At 52.0% G+C, this 15,267-nt stretch overlaps 1 protein-coding gene across 1 annotated transcript in view; it reads right to left on the bottom strand.

Moving 5' to 3' along the window:
• The window catches only part of TNFAIP8L1 (TNF alpha induced protein 8 like 1), a 28,969-nt gene extending 23,653 nt beyond the window's left edge, over positions 1 to 5,316 (bottom strand). The window contains exon 1 of the mRNA XM_073324273.2: positions 5,048 to 5,316. The gene's annotated coding sequence lies outside the window, so the exon portion shown is untranslated. The remainder of the gene's footprint in view (positions 1 to 5,047) is intronic.
• Between the last annotated feature and the right edge of the window lie 9,951 nt (positions 5,317 to 15,267).

The following is a 15,267-nucleotide window of genomic DNA, read 5'->3' as shown; positions in this document are numbered from 1 at the left end:
ATCTTCCAATTGGTCTAGGTCCTTCTGTATCCTATCCCTCCCCTCCAGCGTATCTACCGCTCCTCCCAGTTTAGTATCATCCGCAAATTTGCTGAGTGTGCAATCCACACCATCCTCCAGATCATTTATGAAGATATTGAATAAAACCGGCCCCAGGACCGACCCTTGGGGCACTCCACTTGATACCGGCTGCCAACTAGACATGGAGCCATTGATCACTACCCGTTGAGCCCGACAATTTAGCCAGCTTTCTACCCACCTTATAGTGCATTCATCCAGCCCATACTTCCTTAACTTGCTGACAAGAATACTATGGGAGACCGTGTCAAAAGCTTTGCTAAAGTCAAGAAACAATATATCCACTGCTTTCCCTTCATCCACAGAACCAGTAATCTCATCATAAAAGGCGATTAGATTAGTCAGGCATGACCTTCCCTTGGTGAATCCATGCTGGCTGTTCCTGATCACTTTCCTCTCATGCAAGTGCTTCAGGATTGATTCTTTGAGGACCTGCTCCATGATTTTTCCAGGGACTGAGGTGAGGCTGACTGGCCTGTAGTTCCCAGGATCTTCCTTCTTCCCTTTTTTAAAGATTGGCACCACATTAGCCTTTTTCCAGTCATCCGGGACTTCCCCGGTTCGCCACGAGTTTTCAAAGATAATGGCCAGTGGCTCTGCAATCACAGCCGCCAATTCCTTCAGCACTCTCGGATGCAACCTAAAATCCATCTCACCCAGCATCCTGTCTCTCACAGTGTGAGAGGTGCAAGAACCCACCACAGCAGCTGTCGGGTAATCTGCCTCTCACCATAGTTCTCACCCTGATCTCTAATAGTTAGCGATTGGCTTAAACCCTGAAATTTAATATCCCTTCCAAAAGTATTGGCAATAACTATGACATATACTCGTTATCTCTTTCTGAATCTTGCAAAGTTCTTGGTCTCCGTGACTTCTTGTGGCAATGAGTTCCACAGTCTAATTATGTCTGGTGTGAAAAAGTAGTTCCGTCCATCTGTTTTGAATTTACCACCTTTTAATTTCAGTGAACATCCCCTAAGTCTTGTGTTAAAAGACCAGGAGGAACAGATGTTCCTAATCTATCGTTTCTAGACCATTCATTATATTATAGAATCTTATAACATCCCCTTTTATTTGCCTAGTCTCTAAGGTGGTCGTAATAATAATCCTCAGCTTTTATAGAGCTTTATACAGCAGTAGATCTCCATGTGTTTTACAAAGGAGGTCAGCATCATTATCCCCATTTTACAGATGGGGAAATGGAGGCACAGAGAGGGGGAAGTAGTATGCCTAAGGTCACCCTGCAGGCCAGTGGCAGGGCTGGGAATAGAGCCCAGGTCTCCTCAGGCCCAGTCCAATGCTCTCTCTACCAAACAGTTCCAATCTTTTCAATCACTCTTCATAGGAGAGACTTTCTAGGCCGTTGATAATTCGTGTTGCCCTTCTTGGAGTCCCTTCTAAATCTGCAATATCATTTTAGAGAGGAGTTAAATGGCTCCTGTCATAAATATAAAGGGAAGGGTAAACCACTTTGAAATCCCTCCTGGCCAGGGGAAAGCGCCTCTCACCTGTAAAGGGTTAAGAAGCTAAAGGTAACCTCGCTGGCACCTGACCAAAATGACCAATGAGGAGACAAGATACTTTCAAAAGCTGGGAGGAGGGAGAGAAACAAAGGATCTGTGTCTGTCTATATGCTGGTCTTTGCTGGGGATAGACCAGGAATGGAGTCTTAGAACTTTTAGTAAATAATCTAGCTAGGTATGTGTTAGATTATGATTTCTTTAAATGGCTGAGAAAAGAATTGTGCTGAATAGAATAACTATTTCTGTCTGTGTATCTTTTTTGTAACTTAAGGTTTTGCCTAGAGGGGTTCTCTATGTTTTTGAATCTAATTACCCTGTAAGATATCTACCATCCTGATTTTACAGGGGGGATTTCTTTATTTCTATTTACTTCTATTTTTTATTAAAAGTCTTCTTGTAAAAAACTGAATGCTTTTTCATTGTTCTCAGATCCAAGGGTTTGGGTCTGTGGTCACCTATGCAAATTGGTGAGGCTTTTTATCCAACATTTCCCAGGAAAGGGGGGGTGCAAGTGTTGGGAGGATTGTTCATTGTTCTTAAGATCCAAGGATCTGGGTCTGTAGTCACCTAGGCAAATTGGTGAGGCTTTTTACCAAACCTTGTCCAGGAAGTGGGGTGCAAGGTTTTGGGAAGTATTTTGGGGGGAAGGACGCGTCCAAACAGCTCTTCCCCAGTAACCAGTATTAGTTTGGTGGTGGTAGCGGCCAGTCCAAGGACAACGGGTGGAATATTTTGTACCTTGGGGAAGTTTTGACCTAAGCTGGTAAAGATAAGCTTAGGAGGTTTTTCATGCAGGTCCCCACATCTGTACCCTAGAGTTCAGAGTGGGGGAGGAACCTTGACAGCTCCTTTCCCTTCCTACTGAGCTGCTTTTTTAAACTGGTGGATGGGGCTTTAGAAGACAAATCATGCCCCACTGTCACCTGTTCCAGCAGAAAACACCACTGATTTTAGATAAGAACATAAGAATGGCCATACTGGGTCAGACCAAAGGTCCATCTAGCCCAGTATCCTGTCTTCCGACAGTGGCCAGTGCCAGGTGCTCCAGAAGGAATGAACAGAACAGGGAATCATCAAGTGATCCATCCACTATCGCCCATTCCCAGCTTCTGGCAAACAGAAGCTAGGGACACCATCCCTGCCCATCCTGGCTAATAGCCATTGATGGACCTATCCTCCATGAACTTACCTAGTTCTTTTTTGAACCTGTTATAGTCTTGGCCTTCACAACATCCTCTGGCAAGGAGTTCCACAGGTTGACTGTGTGTTGTGTGAAGAAATACTTCCTTTTGTTTGTTTTGAACCTGCTGTCTATTCATTTAATTTGGTGGCCCCTAGTCCTTGTGTTATGAGAGGTAAATAACACTTCCTTATTTACTTTCTCCACACCAGTCATGATTTTATAGACCTCCATCTTATCCCCCCTTAAGTTGACTCTTTTCCAAGCTGACAAGTCCCAGTCTGATTAACCTTGTCTCATATGACAGCTGTTCCAGACTCCTAATCATTTTTGTTGCCCTTTTCTGAACCTTTTCCAATTCCAATAGATCTTTTTTGAGATGGGGCGACCACATCTGCCCGCAGTATTCAAGATGTGGCTGTACCATGGATTTATATAGAGGCAATATGAGATTTTCTGTCTTATTATCTGTCCCTTTCCTAATGATCCCCAACACTCTGTTCGCTTTTTGACTGCCGCTGCACATTGAGTGGATGTTTTCAGAGAACTATCCACAACGACGCCAAGATCTTTCTTGAGTGGCAACAGACCACAAGGAACAAGCTTTGAACAAGGAACAAGCTTTGTTCTCTGTTCTTCCATCCTATCAAGCCATTCAGGGCATGGGGCAATAAATGAAACGGATTCTGAGCAATCACTGCCTCCTCAAATCCCAGCGACAGGCTGGTTGCCCCTTGGACTGGGGTCGCACTTCAGTGCTCTTGCTCGGCACCAACACAGTTTACTCCCCTGGAACCAGATCTTCAGTAGAGCTCCACTCCCACTTTGATGCCCAGGTAAGCAGCCAGGTGCTCAGAAGAGTGCAGCGTGTTGGGTGGAAACCTGACCCCAAGGAGAGCTGCTGAGTGCTGAGGCCTTGGGCAAATCCTGCCCCCGGTCATGGGTGCTGAGCCCTTGAAAAATCTGGGCAGGAGAATGGAGTTGGTGGGTGCCATGTTGAAAGGGCTGCAGGAACACTGGGCCCTGAAGTGGCATCAACATCCCTCCTACCCCTTTAGTTACCCCAGGCCAGGGAAATATTAGTAGATGGGGTCATACATCGGGAACAAGACAGCATCCCACATCATCCTCCCTGACCCATACAGTCTGCAGCATTCGGAGTGGGCATTAACCGTTACTGCCGGTATTCAGACACTACACCGGGGAGCACTGTGCAATGGGGCTTTCCCCCTCTCTGATTCTGAGGAGGTGGGAGATGGGCCTTCCTAGAACCTGCTGGCATGGGGACAGGGGGCGAAATCCCCATTGCCCGCCCCAGAGATTGGCCAGCATTAAGGATAGCAGAGAGGTGCCTCTGGATGCAGGGAGAGAACAGAGAGCACTGGCATGAAGGTGAGATACGGGCCAACTAGGACCCACTGGCAGAGAGAGGAGATACCCACTGCCACCGAGCGACAAGGGAGAGATATCAGGACAGGCTGGTGCTGCAGGAATGAAGAGATGCCCATTAGGGTCTTGTGCCATGGGGGGAGAGAGAAAGAAGGTGGAGCTGGGGGGCAAGCCCTGGTGGCGGGGGACAGGCGGGAGGATGATGCCCAGTGGGGCAGGCCCTGGACCGGATGTGTGTGTGTGGTGCCCGATGGAGGGGAGGATGCCTGTCGAGGGATGGGGGAGGGGGATGGAGGGGGGACGAGGCCTAGCCTTGGGGGGGATGGGGCAGGCCCTGGGGGAAGAAAGGGGGGTGATACCCTGCAGATCAAGCCTTGCCAGGGGGGGGGGGGCAGACGAGAGGGTGATGCCCAGCTGGGGGGGCCGGGGGACAGGCCCAGGGCCGAGCAGACGGGAGGGTGATGGCCAGCTGTGTGGTGGGGGGGGGGAAGAGGGCAGGCCCAGGGGGAGGTGGGCAGACGGGAGGGTGATGGCCAGCTGTGTGGTGGTGGGGGGGGGGGGAAGAGGGCAGGCCCAGGGCCGAGCAGACGGGAGGGTGATGGCCAGCTGTGTGGTGGTGGGGGGGGGGGGAAGAGGGCAGGCCCAGGGGGAGGTGGGCAGACGGGAGGGTGATGACCAGCTTGGGGGGGGGGCGGGCAGGCCCTGGCCGGGGAAATGTCCCAGACGCCCGCCGCGTGGCCCAGGGCTGCGCCGGTCGATTCCCGGAGGGGGACGGGGGGGGGCTCTTTAACCAGGGCTCAGTTCTCCAGCCCGACCCCTCCCGGGCCGCCCCCCGGTCCGGTCCGGTCCGGTCCCTCCCGGGCCGCCCCGCACTTACCCGCCTCCGGCGGGCACCGGCCCGGCGGGGATGCGCGTCCCTCTCCCGCGGCCCGACGGCGGAGCTCGGCGCCCGTCCCGCTGCCCGGCCGGCAGGGTCCGGTCGCAGGGTCCGGTCCGCCGCGGCCCCCGCCCCCGGGCTCTCTCTGCCCCCGGGCGGAGCCGGGTCACGGGGCCAGCGGCAGCTCGGCGAGCCCCAGGCAGCGCTCCCGGGTCCCGCTCCCCGGCCCCCCCGCGGTGAAACCCGAGCCCAGCGCAGCCCGAAGTTTCAAATTCAAGGCGAAGTCGGGGGAGGGGGGGGGTTGACGGAGCCGCCAGCCAATGGCAGCGCTGGGCTAGCTACAAAGTAGCCAATGGGGCCCGGGCGCAGGGGCGGGCTGCACTTGGGGTTTGATATGGGGGGAGAAGCTGCGCCCTGCCCCGAACAGGCTCCTTGGTTCCCTGCCCGGCCAGGGGAGCCTCTGGCCGGGCGCTGGCACCGGGAAGGGCCCCTGCCCCAGCCGGATCAGCTCTGCAGAGCTAAGTGCTGGAGCTGGGGGAGCAGCTTGAAGCGGTTCCCCATCATTGGGTTTGCAGTTTGGTGCGATGACTCGCAGCCCACCCCCCCCCCCCCCAGGCAAATGCAGCCCGGGTCACAGAATCATAGAAGATCAGGGTTGGAAGGGACCTCAGGAGTCATCTAGTCCAACCCCCTGCTCGAAGCAGGACCAATCCCCAATTTTTGCCCCAGATCTCTAAATGGCCCCCTCAAGGATTGAGCTCACAACCCGGGGTTTAGCAGGCCAATGCTCAAACCACTGAGCTATCCCTCCCCCCTGCCAAAGCCTTGGCCTCTTTTGTCTCCCAGGCTTTCCCTCGCTCTTCCCTCTGGCTTTATTGCCCTGTTTTGCTTCCGCCAGCAACTCCGGAGGCTCTTGGCAGCTCCCTAGCCCATCCCGGGTCACACCCTCCCCGGGAAGCGGCGTAGGCTGCAATAATAAGAGTAATTACCAGCCGTGAGCCTGCTCAGCCCTCAGCCGCACCGTGGCTCAATGGGGCCCCAGCAACAGCTCTTAGCTGGAGAGAGAAGGGTCATTATCCCCGTTTCACAGATGGGGAAACCGAGAGACAGAAAGTCACCTGCCTTGCTGTGAGTCAGTGGCAGGAGCTGCACCCAGGAGTCTTAATTGTTACTCGCCCTCTCCAACCACTAGATTACACTGGGACGGGTTCGGTCAGGGAGACCCCCTTGGGACTGCCACCTGATGTGCTGAGATTACCTCTGAGCCTGTTTTCTCTGCCAGTTTCGGACTTCAGAACCCTGCCTTGTTGAGCCAGAGTCCAAACCACCACCCCAAAGCTGCAGACTTAACTGAAAACAGCTCAGCAAGTACTCCTGTCTCCAGCACCCAGACACCCAGCTCCCAAGGGGATCCAAACCCCAAATAAATCCATGTTACTCTGCATAAAATTTACAGGGTAAACTCATAAGCTGTCCACCCTCTATAACTCTGATACAGAGATCTGCACAGCTGTTTGCTCCCCCAGGTATTAATCACTTACTCTGGGTCAATTAATAAACAAAAGTGATTTTATTAAGTATAAAAAGTAGGATTTAAGTGGTTCCAAGTAATAACAGACCGAACAAAGTACATGACCAAGCAAAATAAAACAAAACACGCAAATCTAAGCCTAATACATTAAGAAACTGAATACAAATAAAATCTCACCCTCAGAGATGTTCCAATAAGCTACTTTCACAGACTTTTAGACTCCTTCCTAGTCTGGGCCCAACCCTTTCCCTTTCAGTCCTTGTTAGTTCCAGCTCAGGTGATAACTAGAGGATTTCTCATGACTGGCATCCACCTTTGTTCTGTTCCACCCCCTTTCATATCTTTGGCACAAGGCGGGAATCCTTTGTTTCTCTCTGGGTTCCCACCCCTCCTTTTAAATGGAAAAGCACCAGGTTTAAGATGGATTCCAGGATCGTGTGACATGTTCCCATGTCCTGTGAGAATTCATTACCCACTGGCTGGCACACACATATACAGGAAGGCTACAAGTAAACAGAGCCATCTACAGTCAATTGTCCTGGTTAATGGGAGCCATCATGATTCTAGACTGCCATGAATGGCCCACACTTTGCATAATTACAATAGGACCTCAGAGTTATGCTACATAACCCTAGTTTCAGATACAAGACTGACACATTCATACAAATAGGATGACCACACTCAGTAGATTATAAGCTTTGTAATGATACCTTACAAGAGACCTTTTGCATAAAGCATATTCCAGTTACATCATATTTACACTCATAAACATATTTTTATAAAGCATATGGAGTGCAAGGTCACAGAGCTGGGAATAGGACCCAGGAGTCCTGATGCCCATCCCCCGCCCTGCTCTAACCACTGGGTGCTCTAGCTTGCACTTTATTTCAAACAGCCACCTATGGGCCCTGGGATGCAGACAATAGCCATCAGGCAGTATACTTGGCCATACCCTGATCCCTCCAATCCATTCACCAGTGCCAGGGGCTGGAAGCAGGGTAGAGCCCTTATGCCAGTTCTATGCTGGCCAAGGAGGCCCTGTGCACAGGGGGCCATTTCTGCCCCCTTTAAGGCCACTTTATACTGCCAGGGGGCTAAAAGCATGAGTTGCTACGGCTTGAGCTAAATGACCCAGCCTTAGGGGGTGTCTACACTGCAATCATGGGGCACAGGTGCTGGAACCCCCTGGCTTGAAGTAGTTTCCATTCTATACAGGGTTTATAGTTTGCTTCAATGGCTCAAAGCACCCCTGTCATGGGGCATGCTTGCATTTCAAGCAGACATATCCAAGCTAGTGTGGGTCCTGGAACTGTGAAAATGCAGCTGCATGGCAAAGGTTGGACAAGCCCACCCAGAGCCCTGGGGTCTTGCTCTGGCAGTTAGCCCATGCTGAAGCCAGCACTGCTGTGGCTTCACTGCTCTGGAACCTGATCTAGTTAGATTTGAAAGCTAGCTCAGGTATGTCAGCTCGAGCGGCCATCACCCCGCAATTGCAATGTAGTCAGTCCCTCAGCTGGGTGAAGCAGCAGTCTTCTGTGGACTGGCCACTACAGGGAGACTAACACCCACATTCTGGCGGGAGTTACACCAGCACCTCTGAAAACGGGGATCTAAAGTTCCCTGATCCCTCACCCAGCACATCATCTCCTTGCAACATACCTGCCTTGAGAAAGGCTGCTCCCAGACACGTGTCACCCCATAGCCCTAATGCAATCATGGCCTTGTATCACCCCAGAGTGTCACCTCAGACATGGACTCAGAGACTTTAAGGTCAGAAGGGACCATCGTGATCGACTAGTCTGACCTCCTGCCCATTGCAGGCCACAAAGCCTCACCCCCCAACTCCTGTGATAGTCCCCTAGCCTCTGGCTGAGTTACTGACATCCTCAAATCATGATGTAAAGACTTCTAGTTACAGACAATCCACCATTGACACTAGTTTAAACCTGCAAGTGACCCTTGCCCCATGCTGCAGAGGGAAGACAAAAAACCCCAGGGTCTCTGCCAATCTGATTCAAGAGAAAATTCCTTCCCAACCCCAAATATGGGGATCCGTTAGACCCTGAGGATGTGGTGGGCAAGACCCAGCAGCCAGACACCTGGGAGAGAATTCTCTGTAGTAACAGGTTTGCCCTGTCTAGATTTTGACCACAGCTTTTTTCTGCATCAGCCAGGTCCCCTGAACAGACCTTCCCTGCATTAACCATTCCATGGCCGAAGTTGAATCGCCTCTTTCTCTGCTGGTAAGTTCAAATGTTTATTCAACGTTCATCTTTTATTTTAACGGCTCAGATTAACATCATCAAAGCAGCTGTTCCCTGGAAGCTAGGGCTGAAGCCAGAGAAAAGAGCTTTGTTACTTTGTGGTAGTTTGGCCAGAGAGCAGGATGCAGCTGGAATATTTAGAATCACAGCTGTCGACAATGTTCTGTCCACTCCTGGTGCCTGGAGGAACAACAGTATTCCCTGGACAGGCCGTGTACATCCAGTACTGGACAAGTTACCCCATGGAGCAAGAGACTTTCCATTGACTTTAGTGTACAATGAATGCATGTGTTTGAGGATATCGTATATGCGCATATATTTGTATATGTGTAGGTGTGTGCCTGTATGTATATGTGTGTATATTTACATATGTGTGTGACTATATTGATGTGTGTACACATGCAGGGGTGTCTGTAAAAGGGTATATATTTATATGGGTGTAGATGTGTAGGAACCGATGTAGGTGTGAGTGTGTGTTGATATGTGTCCACGGGGTGTGTGTAGTCATGTGATTATGTTTAGGGGTGTGTACAGGAGGGGTGTGTATGTATGGAGGAATTTACACGTGTGCAGATGGATAGATTTGTTTGTGTGTGCTTTTCAGTGTGTGGGTGCGTGTATGTGGAAAGGGTATTTAGATATTTCTAAAATTGTGCATCAGTGTGTGTTTGTAGGGGGTCTGTGTATGTATAAATCTGTTTGTGTGCAGTGGACAGTGTATACATATTATGTGCACACAGATATTTATGTCTATGTGAGTAGGGGGGTATGATTGGTGAGGGGAGGTGTGATTGCCTTTATATGTGTGACTGTAAATGTGTGAAATGTGTATACACGTAGATGTGTGTGTGCTTTAGGGGGTGTATGTTTATGCATATGTGTGTGTTTTTCTATGAGTGTGTGTGTGAATAGGGGCCTGTGTGTGTGTTTACATGCATGAGTGTATGGGAATGTCTATACTGCAGCTGGGAGCAAACTTCCTAGCTCAAGTAAATGGACATATGCTAGCTTGGCTCGAGCCAGCAAGTAGCACTGGGCTCACTTGGGCTGGTCACCTGAGAACAAACCTACCCGGACCCTGTGGGTCGGACTCGAGCTCGCGTGGGACCCTGGCCAGCTAGCTGGAGCTGTTGCCAGTGCTACTGTGAGCTACACGGCTATTTTTACGGTGCTTGCTCCCAGATGCAGAGTAGACATACCCTATGTGGGCACTGGAGTGTGTGTGTGTTTGTGTGTGTGCGCGCATGCGTTGGGAGGCGTGTGTTTACATGTATGAGTTTGTTTGCATATAGGGGTGTAAGCGTGTGTGTTTACATGTGTGTACGTGTGCGTAGAGGGGTGTGTGTATTTATACATATGAGTGTGTGTGTGTTTAGATGTGTGAATGTACGTGTGCGTTGAGGGGTGTGTGTGTGTGTATTTATACATATGAGTGTGTGTGTGTTTAGATGTGTGAATGTACGTGTGCGTTGAGGGGTGTGTGTGTGTATTTATACATATGAGTGTGTGTGTGTTTAGATGTGTGAATGTACGTGTGCGTTGAGGGGTGTGTGTGTGTGTATTTATATGTGTTTTGAGCGGTGTTTTGAGCTCTGGAGTGGGGACGATGGCCGTGGACCGGTGCGCCTTTTGGCCTGCTTTTCCCAGGATGGCACTAGGGGTCTGCAGGCTGTCAGACAACCTGGGCTCCCTCCCTGATCCGGGCCCCTTTCCGGCCGGCTCACACACATTGCACACAGAGATCCATTCAGTCAGCCAGCACTGTGAGGAACGGCATGCTGGGACCCCTAGTCAGCTTTGCACACCTCCTCTGCCTTTGGAGGAATGTCAGAGGCACACAGAGGACAAGTCTCCAGGGTGCAGATAACCTGGCAGCATCTCTCCAGGGTGCAGATAACCTGGTCTCAAAGGTATGTATAACAAAGTTGTAAATGTCGTCGCTGCAAAGGGCGCGATATACAGACCAGCTCCAGTTCATCTCTCCTACTCAGTGGCAAGCGATAAAAGAGAGATGATCTTGCATTACAAAGCTGGCTTGAAACCTCAGTGCTGGCCTCGGAGACTCTGGTGCCCTAAGCAAGATTAGATCACAGAACTCCACATGGGGTCAGAGACAGGAGAGATTTTAGATGGAATATCTTAAAGGATGGTTTTATGAATTCACCTAACTTCAGAGGAAAGAGGCCAATAGCAGCAGATCACTGTCTTCTTGTGCTGTGCTCTACAGAGACACCCACCCCCCGCCTGTCTGGTTACAGCCAATTCTAAGTTCCTTGTCTTTTTATTTGCCACTCAGAGTTCCTGTCCTGCAGATCTATCCATCTCTCTGTTCCAAAGACAAGACACCAAAACATTTCATTAAAAAACCCAACCCGGTTGCTAGGCGACTGCCAATGTACTTACCCTTCACATCACTTACAAAACTCGAGCAAATAAATGAATCACTGAGGACATCATAAACCTCATGCTGCTCACATGATAAACACAAACACCCTGACATCAGACACTCAGCAGATGTTAATCTCTCTAAGTCCACTGAGCTTAATAATAATGCCACCTCGCTCTTTACATTGGTAGATCTCAAAGCACTTTGCAAATTAGGCCAGCATTATTATCTCCATTTTACAGTTGGGGAAACTGAGTCAGAAGGCGGGGAAGTGACTTGCCCAAGATCACCCAGCAGGCCAGTGGGAGGGCCAGAAACAGAACCCAGGTATCCTGAGTCCCAGCCTAGTGCTCTAGCCGCTAGGCAGTACTGCCGGAGCTGGGCTGATTAATGCCAGCTGAGGCGCTGTCCCCTCTCAAGTACAAGGAAATGCTTATCCTACCATACATGTAAGGCCTAAGGCCTGGCAGATCAAGAAGGAGCCTGTATCTCTTCCAGCGGACGTTGGACTGGACAAGAAGTGGATACCTCTCGTTCTGGCAGGTGAGTTCCATTTGTGGTTGTCGCTCCTTGGCCCCCACGTGTTCCTCTCCTGAGGGGGAGGGAGGCTGCTGCTGTCCCCTGGTTTCATTACAGTGGAGCAGAACCAGAGACTGAAAATCCCTGTTAGGGCTCCTCTGGCTGATCCTCTCCAAGTCCCCTGCAGTGCCCTCTCCTGTGCTTTGCCACGCTGCGGTTTTCCATCTGTGGGGCCCCATCGCTCACCCGGGGAGACTATCCCAGGGGCCTAACCAGTCTCAGCAGCAGGAGACACATTCCTGCTGTTTCACCCACATTTTCCCTTTTCTTACCTGCGCCCTACCGCCCCACCTGGAGTCGCCTTCAACATCCCCCGGCGCGGCGCTCTCGCTTTCCAGCCCACGGTCGCCACGGCCCTCCTCGCCCCGTCACGGCCTGCACAGGTCCTGGAGCACCAGCTCATGCACCGTCCATCTCCAGCCTGCCCCAGGGCCGTTGTCAGCAGAGGTGGAGGTGAGCCCATCTCAGGGGAGACAATAGGCACTATGCTGCTCAGTTGCCATCCGCGGCTGGCACAGGGAAGAGCCCGGACCAGCCCTCAGCTGAGGCCGTGGCCACAGCTTTGGTTGGCAAGGCCAAAAAAAGAGAAGAAATCTTTGCAGGAGGTTTCATGAGGCTGGCAAGTCTCTGACATGTTGAGTTATCCGCTGCCAGGAGAGAGCGATTGCTGCGAGTCCTGCCTGGATTGTGCTGGCTGGCCTGTCCCCTACATCAATAGGCGGCTTTTGCTTCTCAGGCTGGTAACCTTCATCCCTAAAGACCGGCCTGGGCTATGCTGTCACCGAGTCACAGGGTCTGCCTTTGCCGGCGCAGTGAGCCGGGTTTCCCTGGGAGTGGGCGTCTCTCTGGGCCGTACCAGTGCTGGGCCGTGGTTATCCAGGGTGCCGGGAATACAGCCGCTCGGAAGCAGGTTAACCCAATCCAATCGCCCTGCAATTGGCCTGTGTGATTTTGCTGATTCTCGAATGACTGAGCCCCCCCTGTACCCACCCCTAAACATAAGCGGTTCCTGGTGCTTTGCTGAATGCTGATTGCTCACCAGCCGCTGAGCTGAACTGCGGGGAGGATGCTTTGCCACACAGCCCCTGCTCCCGCTCAGCTTAAACAGCCTCTTTCCTCCCCGTCTGTCTGCAGTGAGCCCAAGAGGCCCACGAGCAGCTCATCAAGGCCCTACGAGGAGGTGAACCCAAGCCCGGTTCTAACCTCCTTGACTCACCTGCCTGGGAGATTTTTAAAGCAGGTTCTTTGCGCAGGGGAATGATTCCCTCCCCTCTTCCCACCGCCCAGCCCAAGCCTCTGAGCCTGTGTAGCTTGGTGTCCCAGCTTTGTGCAGGCAGGAAAGAAGAGACAGGTAAATCAAGGAGAAGGATGGATGTGCGAGCACCTCGGGCATGCTAGTCTGGAAAGAGAGCCCTCCTCGAAGAGACAAGCAGGGCTACTAGGGGAGGTAGGAGAGACAGGGGCTCCAGCTGATTGTGGATCTGGTCCATCTTCTCCCAACCCCGCTTCCCCCCACTGGCTGCTGAGACTACAAACCTGCAGGCCTGGGAGATGCCCTCACCTGGCAGAAGGGAGAAGCAGGTGGAGTTCCTAAGAGATCTTCCCTGTTGCAGCTGGGACTAGTGTGTGCTTCGGCAGCCATTTGGGTACGTTAGGATCACAGGGCATCAAAGCTGGAGGTGCGGCGGCTCTGGGCTACTGTCTTGACCCCACGGCTGCTGGCTGCCCGGCTATAACGGCCCCCCTTTGCTGAGCCGGGAAGGAGAGCCTGCGGCCCCGGCAAACGCACTGAGCAGCCGGAAAGTCAGCTCGAATCCCTGCCAGAAGCTCCTGGGGTTTGGAGAGGGAATAATCCCAAAGAGAGAGAGTCCAGTCCCCCCCCCCCCCCGGCCCAGATCAGCCCCAACCCCTCCCACAGCTGCATTCATTGAGCCTTAGCCTCCGGGGGAGGGGATGGATCTTAAAGTGATGGGTGTTTTATCAGCCCCAGGGATAAGTGGGTGGGTGAGCAGATTAGACTAAGGGGAGTGGTGTTTCCGTCAATACCCATCGGGGGGCTATTCCAGGGTAATGGATTGTTGTCTGGTGTCTTCTCAGCTCCCGCCATGGGCGGTTCAGTAGCTGGTTTTTCTCTGCTGGCCTTACTTCAAAGGCTTCTGTGTTCCAGGTAATGTGGAAGAGGAACAACTTTGCAGCTGATGCCTGTGAGCAGCAGGGCTTCTTGTCCGGAGGAACGTAACACCGAGGGCATTGCCAGGCACCGCACAGGGTTGCTTTAGGCTCTGGCTGCACTACCTGGGGTTTGCATCCAAAGCCTGGGAATGTGCATGGAGGATCCAGCCTCCAGGAAAGCCACAGAGCTTCTTAGTGGGTGAAATTCTCTGGCCTGTGTTACACAGGCACCGAGAATAGATGATCAGTATGGTCCAATCAATGGGTCAGATCCTCAGCGGGCAGACATCAGCATCACCCGGTGAATTTCAGGGGGGCTACATTGATCTAAGCCAGCTAAGGCTCTGGACCTATGAATCCAGAAAAGTTATCCTTGAATACATTAACCCTTAGCACCATAATGTGCTTTTCTTTCAGAGATTTCAGCAGAGGGTAGGTATCATTATACAGCTGGGGAAACTGAGTCATGCAGCAGGAAAGTGACTTGCCCAAGGTCACCTAGAGAGGTAGTAGCAGAGACGGGAATTGAACCCAGCTCACCTGACTTCCACACACTGGTGCTCTCCTCTGAAGCGCCTTGTCTGTGTTGCTATTTATTGCAATACAGTGCTGGCTACACAGCCTCTAGGGAATTCTATATCCCCACTCTGGAAACAGCTTGGAACGACGCTGAGAGCTGTTACGCTTGACCTCAGCGCTGGTGCAATAACACGCCACTTGCAAAGCACCTATCCCCCTTCCAAGGCTCCTCTTTTTGCCCTGGCACCTCAAGAGGGTGGCAGCAGATGGGGGTGGGGCATTGTTTGTGAGAGCCAGAGGGTTGGCGGAGAGACTCCTGCCTTATGCTGGGTTGGAGTTTTGCTGGGGCCGGGGGTTGATTTGATTGGATTGTTATTTTAAACCAATGCAGGGGTGCCCTGAGTAGCAGAGGTAACATCCCTGTCAATCAAAAGAATGAGTCATGAGGCCACCGGCGAGATCAGAGCCCCTCTGTGCTAGGTGCTGTACAAACCCAGGCATTGCTAGACCGGAGCAGACCACCGGTGCGTCTAGTGCGCTTCCTGCCTTAGACAAGGGCAGCAGGAAACCTGGGGGTCTCCAGACAAGGATGCCAGCAGGGAAGAGCCTGCCTGGGACTTGATAAGGAACAGTCTCGCCTGATATCTGTCCACTCACCGCACTGACCTCTGCACAGGCCACCCGCCATGGCTAAGTCCTTTTAAGGGAAGGACGTGGATGTTGCCTTACGACCCCGGCCAGGACACCGCGCTGGGCACTGGCTCTGCTG

The sequence above is a fragment of the Lepidochelys kempii genome, chromosome 25, assembly GCF_965140285.1.
Source record: "Lepidochelys kempii isolate rLepKem1 chromosome 25, rLepKem1.hap1, whole genome shotgun sequence".
Taxonomy (NCBI): domain Eukaryota; kingdom Metazoa; phylum Chordata; order Testudines; family Cheloniidae; genus Lepidochelys; species Lepidochelys kempii.
This window is presented reverse-complemented; position numbering and strand designations above follow the sequence as displayed.